The 22,309-nt window shown below is 41.1% G+C and overlaps 1 pseudogene; it reads left to right on the top strand.

Annotated features, from left to right (window-relative positions):
* The first annotated feature begins 5,959 nt into the window (after positions 1-5,959).
* On the top strand, positions 5,960-18,677 carry LOC121560672 (annotated as a pseudogene).
* The last annotated feature ends 3,632 nt before the right edge of the window (positions 18,678-22,309 follow it).

Below are 22,309 nucleotides of genomic sequence, written 5' to 3'. Positions count from 1 at the left end.
GTAGCATCCGAACGGTTTGGCCTACAAACTATTATGACCACTATGTAAAGATGAGGCTCTCACGAACGACCCCCACAAGGGTATTGGGACTCATCTGACGTCTGTACAGCCGATCTGCTAACTTCTGTCTGTAGCATCTGAACAGTTTGTGCTTTATGGGCCCATCTGTGGAAAGGTGAGACTCTCACGAACATGTCGGTTGTTTTGCTCTATGACGCCCACAGGCCTCACAAGACTCTTCTGAAGGTCCCTGGTACCAGTTGAATTTTTTTTATGTAACTATATATATGGAGACTTTAGTGCCAAAAATAAGGGGTTAAATACATGTAAAAATAAAAACGAATGTTTCCTGATCCTTCTTATATCGCTCAGATATAGGACAGACACTTCAGAACAAACTTCCTTTAGATTTTTTTTTTTTTGGGTGGACTGTTGTTCCATGTAGTGAATCTGTTATACAAATGTGTTTGTATGAGCTAATAGGTTTCTACCCTCAGACCATCAGGCTGTTGAATAACCACCACTAGTCAGCTACAGTGGCTTGCGAAAGTATTCACCCCCCTTGGCTTTTTTTCCTATTTTGTTGCCTTACAACTTGGAATATAAATTGATTTTTGGGGGGTTGTATCATTTGATTTACACAACATAACTATCACTTTGAAGATGCAAAATACTTTTTTTTGTGAAACAAACAAGAAATAAGACAAAAATACAGAAAACTTGAGCGTGCATAACTATTCACCCCGCCCCAATGTCAATACTTTGTAGAGCCACCTTTTGCAGCAATTACAGCTGCAAGTCTCTTGGGGTATGTCTCTATAAGCTTGGCATATCTAGCCACTGGGATTTTTGCCCATTCTTCAAGGCAAAATTGCTCTAGCTCCTTCAAGTTGGATGGGTTCCGCTGGTGTACAGCAATCTTTAAGTCATACCACAGATTCTCAACTGGATTGAGGTCTGGGCTTTGACTAGACCATTCCAAGACATTTAAATGTTCCCCTTTAACCACTCAAGTGTTGGTTTAGCAGTATGCATAGGGTCATTGTCCTGTTGGAAGGTGAACCTCCGTCCCAGTCTCAAATCTCTGGAAGACTGAAACAGGTTTCCCTCAATAATTTCCCTGGATTTAGCGCCATCAATCATTCCATCAATTCTGACCAGTTTCCCAGTCCCCACAGCATGATGCTGCCACCACCATGCTTCACTGTGGGGTTGGTGTTCTCGGGGTGATGAGAGGTGTTGGGTTTGCGCCAGACATAGCGTTTTCCTTGATGGCCAAAAAGCTCAATTTTAGTCTCAATTGTAGTGTCCAGAGTACCTTCTTCCATATGTTTGGGGAGTCTTTATTTATTTAATTATGTGACTTCTGAAGGTAATTGGTTGCACCAGATCTTATTTCGGGGCTTCATAGCAAAGGGGGTGAATACGTATGCATGCACCACTTTTCCGTTATTTTTTTTTAAACAAGTTATTTATTTCATTTCACTTCACCAATTTGGACTATTTTGTGTATGTCCATTACATGAAATCCAAATAAAAATCCATTTAAATTACAGGTTGTAATGCAACAAAATAGGAAAAACGCCAAGGGGGATGAATACTTTTGCAAGGCGGTGTACCTTTGGATGTCTTTCAAGGCCTACCTTCAAACTCAGTGCCTCTTTGCTTGACATCATGGGAATATCAAAAGAAATCAGCCAAGACCTCAGAAAAACAATTGTAGACCTCCACAAGTCTGGTTCATCCTTGGGAGCAATTTCCAAACACCTGAAGTGACCACATTCATCTGTACAAACAATAGTACGCAAGTATAAACACTATGGGACCATGCAGCCGTCATACCGCTCAGGAAGGAGACGCGTTCTGTCGCCTAGAGATGAACGTACTTTGGTGCGAAAAGTGCAAATCAATCCCAGAACAACAGCAAATGACCTTGTGAAGATGCTGGAGGAAACAAGGTACATAAGTATCTATATCCACAGTAAAACGAGTCCTATATCGACATAACTTGAAAGGCCGCTCAGCAAGGAAGAGCCACTGCTCCAAAACCACCATTAACAAGCCAGATTACAATTTACAGCTGCACATGGGAACAAAAGATTGTACTTTTTGGAGAAATGTCCTCTGTTCTGATGAAACAAAAATAGAACTGTTTGGCCATAATGACCATCGTTATGTTTGGAGGAAAAAGTGGGTTGCTTGCAAGCCGAAGAACACGATCCCATCCGTGAAGCACGGGGGTGGCAGCATCATGCTGTGGGGGTGCTTTGCTGCAGGAGGGACTGGTGCACTTCACAAAATAGATGGCATCATGAGGAAGGAAAATGATGTGGATATATTGAAGCAACATCTCAAGACATCAGTCAGGAAGTTAAAGCTTGGTCGCAATTGGGTCTTCCAAATGGACAATGACCCCAAGCATACTTCCAAAGTCGTGGCAAAATGGCTTATGGACAAAAAAGTAAAGGTATTGGAGTGGCCATCACAAAGCCCTGACCTCAATCCTATGGAAAATTTGTGGGCAGAACTGAAAAAGCGTGTGCGAGCAAGGAGGCCTACAAACCTGACTCAGTTACACCAGCTATGTCAGGAGGAATGGGCCAAAATTCACCCAACTTATTGTGGGAAGCTTGTGGAAGGCTACCCAAAACGTTTGACCCAAGTTAAACAATTTAAAGGTAATGCTACCAAATACTAATTGACTGTATGTAAACTTCTGACCCACTGGGAATGTGATGAAAGAAATAAAAGCTGAAGGAAATAATTCTCTCTACTATTATTCTGACATTTCACATTCTTAAAATAAAGTGGTGATCCTAACTGACCTAAGACAGGGACTTTTTACTATGATTAAATGTCAGGAATTGTGAAAACTGAGTTAAAATGTATTTGGCTAAGGTGTATGTAAACTTCCGACTTCAACTGAATTATTTTGTTTTGCTGGGTTTCTTCACATGCTCAAAACAGACAATAATGTGTCTTCAGTTCAAAATAATTTAAAAAATAAAAATAAAATGTCAAAGTATGAACTCACCCCCAAACCTGAATTAGCATTTATGTGCAATTTGCTAGTAAAAACAAGACAGGAACACCCAGAATCTAATCAACTCAATTTAAATGACGCCATCATGTTTTGCTCCTCTTTGAACTATCCGCCATTCGAACAAAATAAGTCACCTTGTAACAATAAATCCATAACACTTACAGTATAATAAAACATATCAAAATTCATAGCTCTTTATGAACTCTTGAAACAATCCAAACATGACAATTTAATTCACACAGTAATATTAATTTAGTCATTAAAATTGTATCAGTCTTCACAACTCCAACGGCGTCCGTGCTCCCAGGGTTCTGTAGGAACGTCCTGCCCCGGAGAAAGCCACAGATAAAGTGTGTTTGACCCCTGAGCCATCCAAACAATGTCATAAAAAAATGTATTGAGTCAATACGCTGGGCCTCAGTGCCTGCAACTATCACCTTCTCTCCTTCCACTACAACTTTGAATTACTCTACAGTATTTTCAGGCATCATAAAATTAATTGCAGCTTTCAACTTTTTCAGGGGCATGTTGACAGAGTCATACAGTAGTTAAGCATTTAACTTATTAATACTTATCTGTACAAAATATCATTGGTTAAATATCATTTGATTTAATTATGTAAACTTGGGGCAATGGACATTCAGGAGAATGGAAATATACAGAATGTTCAGATAGAAATGTATTGTGTAGCTCCAATATGACTGTCAGATAGATTGGAATAGTACAGGAGGTTGTATGTGCTCTATTCATTATATTTCTATCTTCAACATGCAGCTCCAGATACAGCCCTGCCATTAGTTGAAGGCAGCAAATCCAATAGCTTCAGAAAAGTAGTCACTTCCTGAGATCTGTGTGTAACGTGAGGGATTTACGCAAATATATACCATTTCAGTAGCAGTACTACACCACCTTTTAAATACTTGAGGTCCTCAGTACTCATCTAAACATAACAGGTTCTTTACATCAAGGAGTGGACCATGGGAACCTGACAATATCAGGATGAAACAATTTATTTTCATTTCCAGCATCACAAGAATGACATCTCCATAGGCCTACATCATTCCGATACATCCATTCCAGAAGCTCTGTACAACTGTCCTACAAGACAGACCTCAACAGATGACAATATCAGATTTCCCACAGACAAATATCACTAGGTTTATACGTTTCATTCATATACTCAGACAAGAATGTATTGTAACACTCACGGAGCACAGGAAAAAGGAGAGAAGGTCTAGGTGGAATATGGTCGCCAACGCCTAAAAATGTGGACGCCAACGCCTAAAAATAATTCCTATTTCTCATACTTACTTAATTAAAACCACCATCCCCACTCCCGTCCTCCAAAGGCACGCCGACAAGCACATCATAAGGGGATCCCCTGAATGACACAAACAGGAAGGTTTTTATACACAAGGCCACACCCTTAATTAACAATCACATACACCTGGCACAGGCAGACCAACACGGATGTGTTCAAAATAGGTTGACGGTTCTCCCCCGTTACAGATATTCAAATAGGTTTCATAAGTAGTACTTTCTGGGGATCTGTATTCAAACAGTTGCAGTCGCCTCCAAAGTAACAATTTCTTCCCCCCCAAAAAAATAGTTACTTTCCACAAAGCATAGTTAAAACTATCGTTATCCCAGGGCTGGTTAACTGTAATGTATTTTTGTTATGTGTCGGACCCCAGTAAGACTAGCTGTTGCCATTGGCGTCGGCTAATTGGGATCCTTATCAAATCAAAATCAATATGACCTTTTGTCTATATTCCCGGTTCTATGCAAGGGACAAAAACAATGTGTTCCAATAAACATGGGTCTGATCTGTTATTGGTCCTTATTTATTAATTAATACAACAGTGGATCACCTCACTAAGGGAACATAGACATGGTCCCACAACCACAAACAGCCAGAGGTTTACTAAACAGACACCCACAGCCTTCCACCCTGCCTACCAAACCACAACCTCTCCTGGCATGTTTCAAGGGTAATCACTTCAAGAATCAATAGGTACATAGCAATAATTTATAAGTACAAAAATGGATGTAGCAACTGCAGATTTCCCTTTCATCAGCTTTTCATGACATCACTCTGTATTCAGCTTCAAAGGGGCAGGATGGTGTTCTATTCAACCAGTAAGTCACAAAGTACTGCAGAGAGAAAGACCATGTTCTCCATTCATTCATTGTCCTCATCCTTTACCCGTTTACTGGTTGGGTTATTTTAACCCATTTGTTTTTAGTGAGAGTTCTGTAAACTTACGACTACCTTTATTTATTTATTTTATTTTATTTATTTCATTATGTTATCATGGAGTCAAACTGAGACCAAGGTCTCTTTTACAGATGAGCCCTAAATTACAGAAATAAAAATATATAAATACAAAATTCAAGCAGAAAGAAAAACACTGTCATAAAAAACCAACACATTCATCAGTAATAAAGTCCTCAATCAGCTTTCTGAATTGACCTAGAGGCACAAAAACATTAGAATTAAGAACATTTTGAAGATTGTTCCACAAATACGCATTGCTACACAAATATCTACATGTGGTAGGTTGCTATAGTGACCCGGATGACTGGTTGGGTTATTTTTAACCCATTTGTTTATTGTGAGTACTGTAAACTTCCAACTACCTACACATGGTATTGTAGATGCTATAGAGGCAAATGGTTGGGTTACTGGTTGTGTTATTTTAAACCCATTTGTTTATTGTGAGTACTGTAAACTTCCGACAGGGATGGTTTCTTTATGGGGGCTCGTGGTCAAAATGACCTAGCTGTACAGGTGAAGATTGCCACAGATCCAACTCCTTCTCCCCAACCCCTCCCATCCTCAGCCCCCTCTCCACTCATCTGACTCATTCCTCCTGTGCACCTCCCCTTGGCCAGGTAAACCATATAAATATTCAAACCTCAGTTAGCTACCCAGGGAGCTCTTGGTTGCCTCGAAACGTGGAGAAAGAGGGAGAGAGACAGGTGTAGACGTGCAACAGGTGGAGTCTCTCAGGATAAGGAGGAAATAAATGATCTTTACAAAACCACTGGGATTGAGACAGCGGTGCAAGGATGGGGCTTGTAGTAAGTCTGCATTGCACTTTTAATTATCAGGATTTGTTATTTCTTTATTTATTTATATACTTATTTTGTTTTCTTTCAACTTAACTAAAAATATGTTTTTTTTTGCAGTTCATACATGCAAAAACGTTTAGCTCTATATTTTATGTCAATAGCTGCTTCTTAAGGGGATTCTATACATTTCTAAATTGAATTTCTACACCTGATTAGCAAAGAGGCACATTGATAGTTTACACCTCCTCTTCATTAACGTACCTTTTGACATACAGAAGGGGAAAGATGATTATAAACAGGCGGCAACGTCAGAGGACGATGGAAAGAAGAAGAGTGAAAAGCAGGTGAAGAAAGCCAAGGAGAAGACGGACATGGACGACCTGAAAAAGGAAGTTGACCTGGTGAGGAAAAACCGATTATTTATTCATTTATTCAATCTATTCATCTAATTTAGTTGACATGGACAATGCACGTTAATCCATATGCAATTTGTTTAAAATAGATACAGTGACATAGCTTCAAAAATGTCTGTATTTTCAATAAGAAAAGACAAAGGTGCACAGTAAACAAAAAAGTTTTTCCCACATTAAAAAGACTACGGTTTACTATAGAATACTACAGTACTAACTATATAATTCTATAGTAACCTGTAGAATACTATACTATACACTGTAGTATCCCTCAATCATGTGTAGTACTTACTATAGAATGTTGTAGTATACTTACTGTAGAATGCTATAGTAAATATGACAGTATTATTGGTTAAAGAAACACTGTAGTAAATACTACAGTAATGTCAGCAAAAACACTACAGTCTGCAAAAACACTACACTTTTTTAAACTATATTAACTACTACAGTATTTTATTTGCATATGCCCTGCCCATTCCATTCCCCCATATTTCAATGTGTGCCACCCATATGTAAGAAATTATCAGTTCAGACCCCTATCCTACCTACCTACAGGTTATGGAAAATGTTCTCTTTTAGTATTTCTTCAGTAGGTTTCCTGAAGGAGAAAGCCTCCCCTTCTATGTCAAAGATAATAAACCAAAATACTATAGTAAATAATACAGCAATGCAGTAATGTTATACGGTAATTTGGGCGGGGAAATAATTGCTGTATTTTGAATGGTACTGTAATTCCATCCCACAGAATACAGTACCATAATGTTTTTTGGAGCCCCAAAAACCTTTTGACCACTAGTGGGTGCATGGTATTGTTGCTTCTGGCTCATGACCATATTTTGAGGCTTGCCTTGTAAGAGGCTATATTTGTTGCACCCGTTAGTGAGAATGTTGTACCAATTTAACTGGTCTGTGGTAGTAGTGCCCCATCAATTTCAAATGGATAGGGAACATATTGGAGTGGCAGTAAGTCTTCAACCTTTAACGGTTGAGCGTTTTGCCATGTCTTTTTGGTCTGTTTTGCCCTGTTGTTGCTGACAGTTTGGAAGCCTTTGTTAAGGCCTCTAGAAGTGCAAATGATATAAAACACCAAATATTCATTGATATGCTGTAATGTGTAAGCACTACCTAGCAGCTACCCTGCTTGTACCAATCCCATGTCATTAGAGTAAAACATTGTGAAATACAAACCCATTCTCCCCTCAATTAATTTCATTCATCCATTCATTCATTCCAATTACAGTCAGTAGTATTAACTTTTTTTTAACACATTTTTAACTTTAACTGTATATATAACTGTAAAACAACACATTTCATCAAACCTATCCAGTGTATGTGAAAATAAAACTTTATTTTATTTTTATATTAACAGTATAATACAGTAAAATCTACGATAACGTACTGTCATTACACAGTACTTGCTCTGATACTTTATTTACATAACAGTAGGCAATATGACATACAGTAACTTACTCACCACTAGCTGCCTGTAAGTTACTGTCAAATTCATGGCAACCCCTTTACAGCGTAAGCCTATTAGTCTCTGTGGACAAGAAAAGGTGCAGCATACAACCTATCAAGCGTGTATAAAGCTCTTTGGTTTCTAGATTTGCATTTGGCCACTCATTTGCATTTTAATTTACATACTATTACTCTGCAGTGAGTCTTGGTGGGCAGTTCTAAAACCCCAATAGCCTACGTTTAAACTTTAAAGAAACAGTAGCCTATCTTTGGAAACTGCTTTCTTGCCTGTAGCGGAATAGAAAACGGATATGTGCCCTGTGCAGTACTTTTTCAGGGCAGGAATGTAAAATTCAGTAATGGATTCAGTCATGATTCAGAACGATTCCATCCATCATACAGAAACTAATGACTCTTCTATGGTTTAGATTTAAATATGTGCTGCAAGACCTTGTCATACCTAGAATCAGTTCAAATTATTGGAGGAATGTGTTTCATAACTATATGTTCTGTTTACTTCTGCCAAGGGGGAAAGATTAGAGAACTACCTAGTTCAACAAGCTCTCTCTCTCTCTCTCTCTCTCTCTCTCTCTCCCTCTCTCTCTCTCTCTGATTTAGGATGACCACAAGTTGACCTTTGATGAACTTAACAGGAAATACGGCACAGACTTAGCCAGGGTGAGTGAATATGTATGTGTGTGCATGTGTGCCTCCGTTTGTAACATTGAGAACCACTTGGATCAGTTGCTCCTAAGGATTACAGCTGACTGAAATTGGAAGAGTACTGAGGTCGTGGAGGTTACGGCACAAGGTCATAGCATAGGTAGAACTTCATCTGCTTTCAGTGTCATGATGAAATCACTATCTACCACTGAATCTTTTCATATGAAACGTATCTATATCTTCCTAAAGTTTACACAGAGTTTGGAGTCAAATATATATTTTCCGATTGTGTGACATCCCTTCACTTACTCTGTGTTGCTCTTCTATCTGTCTGTCCTCTTTTCCATTTCCCCTCTCTCTTTCTCTCTCATCCCTCCTCCACCCAGGGTCTATCTTCGGTTCGGGCTAAGGATATCCTTCTTCGCGACGGCCCCAACACCCTGACTCCTCCCCGCACTACCCCTGAGTGGGTGAAGTTCTGCAAGCAGCTCTTTGGCGGGTTCTGCATGCTGCTGTGGATTGGAGCTGTGCTCTGCTTCATGGCACACATTATCCAGGTCACCTCAGAGGAAGAGCCGACCAATGCTAATGTGAGAATCATACAATCATAGAATTCAGAGATAATTTGAGACTTGACAAAAAACACAAAGCCTCCAGTGATGGAAAGGGTTTTTCTACGTAACGATAACGCAATATTCTCATAATCTTTCTGCCTAACAGTTGTACCTGGGTCTTGTGCTCGCTGTTGTCGTCATTATCACTGGTTGTTTCTCATACTACCAAGAGGCCAAGAGCTCAAAGATCATGGACTCCTTCAAGAACCTGGTCCCACAGGTTAGACTGCATTTTCAAACACCTCTGAGAAGAACTTGATCATATAGTTACCTCTACAGATGTTAATCCTGTCATCTGCCTTGTAGCAAGCCCTGGTTGTCCGTGATGGTGAGAGGAAGAACATCAACACTGAAGAAGTGGTGGTTGGCGATATAGTGGAGGTGAAAGGAGGAGACAGGATCCCAGCTGATTTGCGTATCATCTCTGCCAGCGGCTGCAAGGTGGATACATAAAAATACATGAAGTCGTGTCACACACGTAAATGTCATTCATTCATTGTTGTATTGATGCAATTCTCTTTTCCCACTCAGGTGGACAACTCATCCCTCACTGGTGAATCTGAGCCCCAAACTCGTAGTCCCGATTTTAGCAATGACAACCCCCTGGAAACCAGGAATATCGCCTTCTTCTCTACCAACTGTGTTGAAGGTAAATACCTTCTGTAACTAGCTGTAATTATTGAAAAGTTATTACTTAAAATTACTTAAAATGTATCAATTCGCTATTTTAGGATGGGATTCAGACCGGAGTTCCATGCGCATAAATGGAACTTGATTCGTTTTTTATACACTCTCCTCGCTATTTGTATTCTAAAGCATGGGGAAACGCCAGAAATTGAGGTGTGTCTGACCTTGATTTTGTCCCGTAATAATTTCACCACCTTTACGGTCGAGGAATCCATGAATAAGGTCGAGCAAACCTGCCGGTTCTAAGTGGGAAAAGCATCTACTTTATTTTCCCCCAATAGAAGGAACAGCATTCTCCATACACTGTCATTTATAAATTGATAAGAGCTAATTGATAAGAGCTAGGTAAATGAGTGAAGTATGAAATATGTGCCGTTATGCAGAATTTTTATTGTATGGCCTTATAACTTGCAGGGATCAAATTTGGAGACACGCCAAATGTAGATGCGCACTAAGGTAAAGAGTTGCGCCAAATGTAGCCATTGTGCTCTCTAGAACGTTTTAATCATATGCCCCAACGTTTCCTTTTTCCTTATTAGCCACTATATTTAACTGCCAATTTAGTGTTCGTTCCCTTCCTTACATTCGTATCATTCCATTACATCGTTTGATTTAGCCTAGCTTTATCTCGTTCCTCTGTAAACGCTGTCACGTCTTTGTGGCTGTGGCTGAGGGTCAAGTAATGGTGAATGCTATTTAATGAAGGCAAAATACAAATTGTAGTAAAAATACATCGGGGGCATATAGGCTTGTTAAATCATTATGGAGCTCAAACCGATACTTTGATCTTGACGCACGGCGCAACACTTTGCACAGTTCCATGATTAGTGCGGGAAATTAGAGTATGTTTATTATATCATACTATTGTATACTATTCTCCATACTATAATTATAAAACGATTGTAGGCTAGACTACTTTCAACCTCACCATTGATTAACTGAATGTGGCAACTTTCAAAATTAATCAAACACCTTTTTTTTGTACATAAAGGCTTTATTTTTTACATGAAGTAGGATTCATGATTTTCCCTAAACATAAATAATGTGTAAAATCAGTGTTTTAAAATTGACCCATGAGTTCTGAAACAGAGACAAATATGCATATGTTTTCATGGCTATCTTTCTATATTCTGAACACATTCTCTACATTCAAGTCTTGTGGCGATCAAATTCAAATTAAAGGTGCACAGTATTTAAAGAGATTGCTTTAGATAAATGAACCGAAAAACGAGTGAACAAAACCTCCCTGATTAAAATGGTAGGCCACCAAGTGGGTGTGTTTTCTGAGGTTGAATTAAATGTATTAAATGCACGCAAGGGAACCTTGCCCGAAAACCTTGTTAAGCCCCTCCATAAGGTAAGTCTGAATACCAACTACTAAGAAGTGTGTAAGAAAGGCAGGCATATTAAAAGTGTTCATTTGTCTGATTCGGCCTCTTTGTGATTCTAAACCAGGAATCATCAAATCATCAATTATTTTCTTGAGCGGATGGTCTGGGGGCCGGAACATAATTGGCTGCAAGAAGCCCAAACATATAATATTTGACTAAAACATCATAATTTCAAACCTTGCTTACATTTGTAAATGATCACGTGTCTCTTTATTATGTGTGGGAATAGTTGTGAACACATTTCCCAAATTTAAATCACTTGGAGCTGATTTCCTGAAGGTTTTTACATTTTTAAAGTCCAACAATGAAAACTTTTGACTGGTAGTGTATATATATATATATACATATACATATTATTTATTTATTTTATATATATATATATATATATATATATATATACACTACCAGTCAAAAGTTTGGACACAACTACTCATTCAAGGTTTTTTCTTTATTTTTACTGTTTTTGACATAGTAGAATAACACATATGGAATCATGTAGTAACCAAAAAAGTGTTAAACAACTCAAGATATATTTTATATTTGAGATTTTTCAAATAGCCACCCTTTGCCTTGATGACAGCTTTGCACACTCTTGGCATTCTCTCAACCAGCTTCATGAGGTAGTCACCTGGAATGCATTTCAATTAACAGGTGTGCCTTCTTAAAAGTTAATTTGTGGAATTTCTTTCCTTCTTAATGCGTCAGTCAATAAGGAACATTTCAAGAACATAGAAAGTTTCTTCAAGTGCAGTCGCAAAAACCATCAAGCACTATGATGAAACTGGCTCTCTAGAGGACTGCCACAGGAATGGAAGTCCCAGAGTTACCTCTGCTGCAGAGGATAAGTTCATTAGAGTTACCATGCTCAGAAATTGCAGGCCAAATAAATACTTGACAGAGTTCAAGTAACAGACACATCTCAACATCAACTGTTCAGAGGAGACTATGTGAATCAGGCCTTCATGGTCGAATTGCTGCAAAGAAACCACTACTAAAGGACACCTATAAGAAGAAGAGACTTGCTTGAGCCAAGAAACACGAGCAATGGACATTAGACCGGTGGAAATTTGTCCTTTGGTCTGGAGTCCAAATTGGAGATTTTTGGTGCCAACTGCTGTGGCTTTGTGAGACGCGGTGTGGGTGAATGGATGATCTCCGCATGTGTGGTTACAACCGTGAAGCATGGAGGAGGAGGTGTGATCGTGTGGAGGTGCTTTGCTGGTGACAGTATCAGTGATTTATTTAGAATTCAAGGCACACTCAAACAGCATGGCTACCACAGCATTCTGCAGCGATACGCCATCCCATCTGGTTTGCGCTTAGTGGGACTATCATTTGTTTTTCAACAGGACAATGACCCACACACCTCCAGGCTGTGTAAGGGCTATTTGACCAAGAAGGAGAGTGATGGAGTGCTGCACCAGATGACCTGGCCTCCACAGTGTTTTACACTTTTTTGGTTACTACATTATTCCATATGTGTTATATCTTAGATTTGATGTATTCACTATTATTCTACAATGTGAAAATAGTAAAAATTAAGAAAAACCCTGGAGTGGGTAGGTGTGTCCAAACTTTTGACTGGTACTGTATATATATTTTGTGCTCAGAAAACATGGGGAGGCCAAATAAAACCTCCCACATTCCAAATTCGGCCAGCGGGTCGCCAGTTGGGGAACCCTGTTCCAAACCATATTCTCCATGTTTGGTCCTTCCAGGAACTGCCAGAGGTATCGTCATCAACACTGGTGACCACACTATCATGGGTCGTATCGCGCCTTGGCCATGAGTCTGGAAAGTGGGCAGACGCCTCTCGGGATTGAAATTGATCACTTCATCGAAATCATCACCGGTGTGTCCGTCTTCTTCGGCGTGACTTTCTTAATCCTCTCTGTTATTCTGGGCTATGGTTGGCTGCCATCCATCATCTTCCTCATTGGAATCATCGTTGCTAATGTGCCAGAGGGTCTCCTGGCTACTGTAACTGTGAGTGCTGATGAAAAGTCATGTTTAACAAAATCTTCATGAAAAATAACAACAAAACATATTTTGTCTCATTTTTTATTCTTTAACCCTCTGCTATGGATTTCCATCTTAGGTGTGTCTAACTCTGACTGCCAAGCGTATGGCCAAGAAGAACTGCCTGGTGAAGAATCTCGAAGCTGTGGAGACCCTGGGGTCCACCTCCACAATCTGCTCTGACAAGACTGGCACCCTAACCCAGAACAGAATGACCGTGGCTCACATGTGGTTCGACAACCAGATCCATGACGCTGACACCACAGAGAACCAGAGCGGTACCTCTTTTCGACAAAAAGCTCCTCCACCTGGGCTGCACTGGCTAGAGTCGCTGGCCTGTGCAACCGCGCCGTCTTCCTGGCAGAACAGAGCAACGTACCTATCCTCAAAAGAGATGTATGTGGTGACGCCTCAGAGACTGCCCTGCTGAAGTGTATCGAGCTGTGCTGTGGGTCTGTCAAAGACATGAGAGAAAAAGCACCGCAAAGTCGTTGAGATCCCCTTCAACTCCACCAACAAATACCAGGTAACCACACGTGCTCTTTATACATAGTATCTGGTCAATCAAATCAAATCAAGCTTTATTTACACAGACATTTCAGACATGGAATGCAATGCGCTCACAGGAAAAAACTATGGACAAAAAACAATTGAAGTAAAAACTGAAATATTTACAACAAACATAAGAGGATAAAAAACAAAATATAACAATAAAAACTGACAAACTGAAGAAGTAAAATGTGTGGGTTAACAACGGGTTAAACTGTGATCTAAAAAGGTGGTGTCATGGATTTAAAATCATGGATGGCTTTTTCTCAATCAGCTTGTAACTGCCACTGGGTATCTACATCCAATACGCTGCCGGAACTTTACTTTACCAGGCTTACTGGTAACCTGCTGAGTTATTTTATTTTAAATAAAGTAAACCCTCTTCATGGTATCATCTCATCAAAAAACAATAAATTTCTTCCCCTAGCTCTCCGTTCATGAGAACAACACGGCCGGCGAGTCCAAGCATCTGCTGGTGATGAAGGGAGCCCCTGAGAGGATCCTGGACAGCTGCTCCACCATCTTGCTCCAAGGCAAAGAACATCCTTCTGGATGACGAGATAAAAGCATCATTTCAGAACGCCTACGAAGCTCTAGGAGGGCTGGGAGAGAGAGTGCTGGGTAAGAGAGCACACACCAATATGGAAACATATTCATTCAAAGGTTTGGGAGCTAATGTACAGTCTTGAACATGCAGGATTTGTTCTAGCGTGTTTCTGTCTCTGTGTCCTTTTCAGGTTTCTGCCATTTCCAGCTCCCTGATGACCAGTTTGCCGAAGGCTTTGACTTTGACTGCGAAGAGATGAACTTCCCCACTGAGAATCTGTAGCTTCGTTGGCCTCATGTCCATGATTGACCCTCCCCGTGCTGCCGTGCCTGACGCTGTGAGCAAGTGCAGGTGTGCTGGAATCAAGGTATGGCAATATCATATTAAACTCAACACTCTTAGGCCATCACACATAACAGCCACTTTGATCAGACCACTCAACTTCCCTTCCTATGCTTAGGTTATCATGGTTACTGGGGATCATCCCATCACTGCGAAGGCCATTGCCAAGGGTGTGGGCATCATCTCTGAGGGAAACGAGACTGTTGAGGAAATTGCTGCTCGTCTGAAAATCCCAGTTTCTGAGGTCAACCCAAGGTATGTTGCAGTTTGTTTGGGATAATTTCGGTGTATGTCATCATACTTTCTACACTTAAAGCTGAGTGACAGAAACCTATATTTTGCCGTTTTGGGAAAAATACAAGCCAGTTATATTTAGCTTATATTTTAACATTCCATCTTTGTGCCATGCAGAGATGCCAAGGCCTGTGTTGTCCATGGTGGACAGCTGAAGGACATGACCACCGAAGAGTTGGATGACATCCTGAAGCATCACACTGAGATTGTGTTTGCCAGAACTTCTCCTCAGCAGAAGTTGATTATTGTGGAGGGTTGCCAGCGTCAGGTACTATTTAGTTAATGAATCCATGCTTATGTGTCAGTCAGGATCATTGCATCTTTCGTTGCTAAGACCTTTAAACACCTCTCTTACTTATCCACAGGGTGCCATTGTGGCTGTGACAGGTGATGGTGTGAACGATTCTCCTGCTCTGAGGAAGGCTGACATCGGTGTTGCTATGGGTATCGCTGGATCTGACGTCTCTAAGCAGGCTGCAGACATGATCCTCCTGGATGACAACTTTGCCTCCATCGTGACTGGTGTTGAAGAGGGTATGGAGGAGCTCTGCCGATGACTATCAATCTGCTGTGTCTTTCCATCCTTCTGTCATCACCCTGACTATCCCCTTCCACCCTCTATTTCCCCTCAAGGTCGTCTGATCTTCGACAACTTGAAGAAGTCCATCACCTACACCCTGTCCAGTAAAATTCCAGAGATGACCCCCTTCCTCTTCTTGCTCCTCGCCAACATTCCGCTGGCCCTAGGGACCGTCACCATCCTCTGCATCGACCTGGGAACTGACATGGTGGGTCTTTCAGATGTGGATACTCCTACTTTGTGAACAATCTGATCATGTGTTCTGGTGCATCACCACAAACAATGTCCGTGATCATTTCAGAGGTTGTTCAGAAGGTATTTTCACTAACATCGAAGTTAGCAACGATGTGTTTCTAATTTGGGTGATCTTTCCCATCGATACCTTCAAGATCCCCGCTATCTCCCTGGCCTATGAACAAGCTGAGAACGACATCATGAAGAGACAGCCACGGAACCCCAAAACCGACCGACTGGTGAACGAGAGACTCATTAGTGTGGCCTACGGTCAATTTGGTAAGGCGTTAATTTGACCCTGCTTCTGTTTTGCCTGCCCTTTTAACGGGTCTTTTTGAGTTGTATGTTGACCAGTCTGTTTCATAGCACATTTACAATCTGATCGATGTCTCTTCACTGACAAAATACTCTGTCACACTTTATTAGGATAGTCCATCTGTATTATCAACAAAACATCATACTAACAACAGACTATCTGTTGATAAGCAACTGCTTGCTACGGTTAGGGTAAGGGTAAGGAAAAGTTAGGGTTAGCGCTAGGGTTAGTAGATAGTTAGTTGAAATGTTACTGATGTTAGTCTGTAGATAGTCCCATCTGTAGATGCTCTACAGACTATCTAAATGAAGTGTTACCTAATACTCTCCTCCTTCTCCCTCTTCACAGGAGTGATGTTGGCCGCAGCTGGCTTCTTCACATACTTTGTAATCATGGCTGAGAACGGGTTCTATCCCATGGATCTGCTAGGTATCCGTTTGGACTGGGAAAACCAGTTTATCAACGACTTGGAGGACAGCTACGGCCAGCAGTGGTGAGTACACAAATGCCGCTCTGCCTTTGCTGACGCCTTACTAACGGATCCATAGAAATAGAATGAATAGAAAGGGCGTCGCCATTCAAGTCAATGATGGCATAATGGGTGAGCTGGCATGAGTATACCGGTCAAATTGTCAGGGTTATAGCTTCCTAGCCCGTTCTATTCATTATATTTATATGAAGGGATTAGCATTAGCCTTGTTTTGAGTACCTTCTTGTGTGATGAGTTCTCCATTAGAGCTTTTTCAATCTCTCTCCAATTTTTTTCAAATGTAGTTTAGTCCAGTTAGTTTATTCCATCGGGAAATTCAAGAAAACTAAATAAAACAATAAATGTGATATAGTATTAAAAAACTAAGTTCAGAAGTCATGGCTGGGATTATGCATCAGGGTTGTTGCACAGCTTGCATTTTGGATAGTCAGCGGAGGAAGAATCAATGGTCTTGAGAAAGAGGGAACCTTTTCAGTCACTGCCAGAGAGGCAGACACAGACAGGTCCGTAGCCTCGGCAGCACAACTCACAACCCCCAACGTCCTCTCCGTGCTTTGGGCTTCGTAGACAGCTTGCTACTATTCCTCCAGAACTACCATTTGTACACTTGTGGATGCCGCTGCTGTCACTGGCTCACAGGCTCACCACACATTCATTAAAAAATGTAATAAACACCTCCCCTCTTTCTCCTCTTCCTCTTTGTTCCTCTATCTGCCCTCATCTCTCTCTCTCTCTCTCTCTCTCTCTATCTCTCTCTCTCTCTCTCTCTCTCTCTCTCTCTCTCTCTCTCTCTCTCTCTCCCTCTCTCCGCCTCTCCGCTCTCTCTCCCCCATCCTTCAGACATATGAGAGCAGAAAGATTATTGAGTTTACCCCACACAGCGTACTTCGTCGCTGTCGTGATTGCACAGTGGGCCGTTTTGGTCGTCTGTAAGACCAGGAAGAACTCCTTCTTTCAGCAGGGACTAACGAAGTAAGTACACACATCGATCTCCGTGGTCTTGGTCTAAGTCTGGTACACACACAACACACACACATGTTCATACAGCCCCTGCAACTCACTTCAAAATCAATATCCACCCTGTTGGTTTAAATTCATGAAAGATATTTTATTTTTCCTCCCACCTAAAGGAACCGTGTTCTCATCTTCGGACTTTGTTCGAATCCGCCCCTGGCTCTCTTCCTGTCCTACTGCCCTGGAATGGATGTCGCCATCAGAATGTACCCACTCAAGTGAGCAGTGGACCCTTCAGATTATCTTAAACTCTTCTGTATACCAGCTTGGAACAAAGGTCACCGCCTGTTTTAAAAGATGAGTGGTAAAATGGGTGGATATTATAAAGGGCGGAGACTACTGCGGTCTCACAGGATCAGTTGGGGTTCACTAGCTAGCTGAAGTGTAATGGGGTTTACTGCCCAACCGAGAGAGAAAACGTAGCTCCCAGATTTACGCTCAACTTAATATTTTATTTTATTTTCCTTCCCTCTTTCCTTCTATTTTTCTTCTCTATTTCCTTCTGTTATTCCTCAGGCCTTTCTGGTGGGTGTGTGCCTTTCCCTACACCCTGCTCATCTTCATCTATGATGAGGTTAGGAAATACATCATGCGACGGAACCCAGGAGGTAAGTGCTCAGGGACTATGGACCACAACAAGTTGTTAAGCTAATGCCGACAATTGGCCGTCACTGTCAATTATTGTATAATAACATGACAATGACATGTAGGATTGGGAGTGCCGAATTATATCCTTTTGTATCATGGAGATTTGCAGTGTGGCAAGATGAAATCGAACTAATTCTGTTGTTTTTTTCTCTGAATTGTCTCTTCTTTCAGGTTGGGTGTACCAGGAGACTTACTATTGAGGCAAAGAGGCGGTCCCAGGATCACTCAATGTCACTCTGCTACAGTATTGCCTTATAATGTAATCATTCATTTTACAATGATATTAAACCTATTTGCCTTTGATAGACAATTCTCAGACCTTACTTGATAGTCTATTCCTGTAGCGCTTTAAGAGTCTCGGTTGCACTTTGCTATTCATCTTTATGGAGTCAGATTGCATAGTCTTATTACGGGTCGCATGCGAGGTCTCATCAAACATGAAAAAGCAGCATCGCACATCCAACACCAGATCACCCTAAAACGTTGGAGAACACACAGATCGATCTGGCGTGGAAATGTGCAGCAAAAACAACAAGTCATCATGCACAATGCCAACAGTAGCCTATACCCGCAAATTGCAAAGTAAAATGCATTTAGGCCTACCTTTACTTGTAAATGAAGTCCATTTGTCTGTCCTTACATTAGAAACAGCTTCAATCAAATCATTCTGTATTTTGGTTGATATAGGCCTATCCGAAAACACGGTGGAAGTGTCTGGGTTCATCATTACCCCTAAATGCTTACTCTTGTTTCCCTAAGCATGTCTTTCTTCAAAATGTGACTGTTTTTCCTTTAGGCTACCTAAACATGGGAAAAACTGTTTATTAGCCTATACAAACGTGTAAAAACGTAGTCAGTGCGTGTGAAACGAACTGTGAAAAAGAGCGCCAACATGTGATGGTCTCTGATAGAGATACAACTGTCCCAGCGCCCTGGCTAGAGGATGGAAATTACCAGTAGTTTCAAGTTTTTAATGTCACATGCACAAGTACAGTGAAATGCCTTTCTTTATAGCTCTAACCCCAACAATTCAGTAATCAATAACAATGTAATACTAAAAATAACAAGGTAGAACAAGAACACACCAGATACAAAAATAAGAAATAAGAAGAACACGATAAAGTAAATAGACATACTATATACAGGGTCAGTTCCAGTTCCATATGTGCAGGGATACTGGATCGATAGAGACAGATACACAGTTCACACATTTTTTTTACTACAAGACACACACACACACACACAGCAGACAGGAAGTGGACTAGTGAAAATCTAAGTGATAGTGGTTTCTAGAACAGAGAGAGAAATACACAAATTAAATAAAAAATCATATTTTGTTTTTCACATGCTTCATAAACAACAGGTGTAGACGAACAGTGAAACGCTGACTGACGGGCCCTTCCCAACAATGCAGAGAGAAAAATTGAGAAATAATATAAAAATAATAACATGAGGAATAAATACACAATGAGTAACAATAACTTGGCCATGTACACAGGGTACCAGTACTGAGTCGATGTGGGGGGGTACGAGGTAATTGAGGTAGATATGTACATATAGGTAGGGATAAAGTGACTAGGCAACAGGATAGATAATAAACAGTAACAGCAGCGTATGTGATGAGTCAAAAGAGTTAGTGCAAAAGGATCAATACAGATAGTAGGATAGGGTATTACAATGTGTTATATAGCAGTAAGGCTATAGCAATGCAGTGCTACGGTAGCAATATAGCAGGAATGTACATAGGTAGTAATGTACATGTAGCGCTAAGTAATTAGCAAAGGCCTAACAGGCTAAGCATAGCACAGGTTATAAACACACTATGTACAGGGGGCTAGGCTAACCTAACACACAATAGGAACTAGGCAGACTAGCATAGGCATCAACAGTTAGCACACCAGGCTAGTATGTCAAAGGCTGTGGGTTGCTATACAGAGTACAGCTAATAGCATTGGCTAGTAGGGCTAGCATAGCATACAGCACAGCAGTGTAAACAATTGCATCTAGAAGTAGCATGCTAAGCTACCAATGCTAGGCTAGCATGTAAACAATAGTAAGGCCATGTGGGCAGCCATCTTGGGTTGCATAACACACAAACATGGCGGTTATCTTCAGGCCTTTGCAAACAATGGGCCAAGACTGTACTGCCTGGCTGAAGTACACAGGACTGGATAAATGGACTATGTTACATGATATACTACACCAGGATGTAACAAAGATACATTCACATCGAAGGTGGGTATAGACATGTAGTTACATAGTAATACACACTGGGCATCAATTATAGCAGAAGATCGCTGACTCTGCAAAATTGGTTATGTTGGTTACTGAGCAACTAAACACTCGTAGAGGAATGTCCAGAGTAAGGTTGAGCAAGGCCCATGAGGGAGAGGTCCACCGGTGACGCCCTCTCTGTTGGAACAGCCAGGAGGTTTGTCAACTTTCTGTTGACTCCTGGGGCTGCAGTGAGAGACTGAGGAGCTTTGCCCTCTCAGAAGGGCTATCAGGCGTCCACCCTCCTAGCAACCTCCCCTACCAACCAAACAGCGTGAGTGAGGGGTAGAGGTGTGAACAGACAGTTTATAACCTGGGGTAACCTCTGCTGCGGCTAGAGAGTCTCAAAGTGTGTGCCTCTAACTCCCAAGGTCTAAAATGTATTAAATTGTTTTTTCCCCCTCATCAATCTACACACAATACCCCATAATGACAAAGCAAAAACAGGTTTTTAGAAGATTTAGCAAATGTATTAAAAATAAAAACGGAAATATAACATTTACATAAGTATTCAGACCCTTTACTGCGTTGTCTTGGTTGTGTGCTTAGGGTCTATGTCCTGTTGAAAGGTGAACCTTCGCCCCAGTCTGAGGTCCTGAGCGCTCTGGAGCTGGTTTTCATCAAGGATCTCTCTGTACTTTGCAACGTTAATCTTTCCCTCGATCCTAACTAGTCTCCCAGTCCCTGCCGCTGAAAAACATCCACACCGCATAATGCTGCCACCACCATGCTTCACCGTAGGGATGGTGCCAGGTTTCCTCTAGACGTGACGCTTGGCATTCAGGCCAAATAGTTCAATCTTGGTTTCATCAGACCAGACAATCTTGTTTCTCATGGTCTGAGAGTCCTTTAAGTTTCTTTTGTCAAACTCCAAGCGGGCTGTCATGTGCCTTTTACTTAAGAGTGTCTTCCGTCTGGCCACTCTACCATAAAGGCCTGATTGGTGGAGTGCTGCAGAGATGGTTGTCCTTCTGGAAGGTTCTCCCATCTCCACAGAGGAACTCTGGAGCTCTGTCAGAGTGACCATCGAGTTCCTGGTCACCTCCCTGACCAACGCCCTTCTCCCGATTGGCCAGGCTGACACCCTTTATCAAGGGTGTCAGTAATATCGAACCCCCACTGTAGGAACAGACAGAAGAGATGGTAGACCTGTTGACTATTTTGAAGGAGGTTCATGCAGGAAATAAGGCTCTAACAGTCAAAGTTGAGAAGATTGGCAGTGATGTCACTCATTTATATTCTTCTTACTTGCTACAGATATTTGCATGCTTCGATTTAGTGCAAAGATTCTCAACAGTACCAAACCATCATTACATACACTGGATCAGGGAGTTTACTGTATCACCAATCAAGTTACTTTATTATCTTTGGAGCAGTCAGTCTTTGTTGTCGAGTTACATATAAGCACAATATCACATGCTCATATTTGGCTTATGGATCCCTTATATGGGTCCCAAAAGATAATCAACGATCAAAACCTCCTCGACCAATCAGATTCATTAAGAGAGAAGAGAGCCCGGTGGTTTCTGTCGTCATTCCATCCTCACTGGTTAAACCTACCCACCTCAATATCCACTTGGAGCAAGCTTGTAGTGTAAAATCAATTGTATGGACATTAATGACCCATCGTTTGTAGTCCTGGACCCATGTGAACATGTGTT

The sequence above is a fragment of the Coregonus clupeaformis genome, unplaced genomic scaffold (assembly GCF_020615455.1).
Source record: "Coregonus clupeaformis isolate EN_2021a unplaced genomic scaffold, ASM2061545v1 scaf1437, whole genome shotgun sequence".
In the NCBI taxonomy this organism is placed as follows: Eukaryota; Metazoa; Chordata; class Actinopteri; order Salmoniformes; family Salmonidae; genus Coregonus; species Coregonus clupeaformis.
This window is presented reverse-complemented; position numbering and strand designations above follow the sequence as displayed.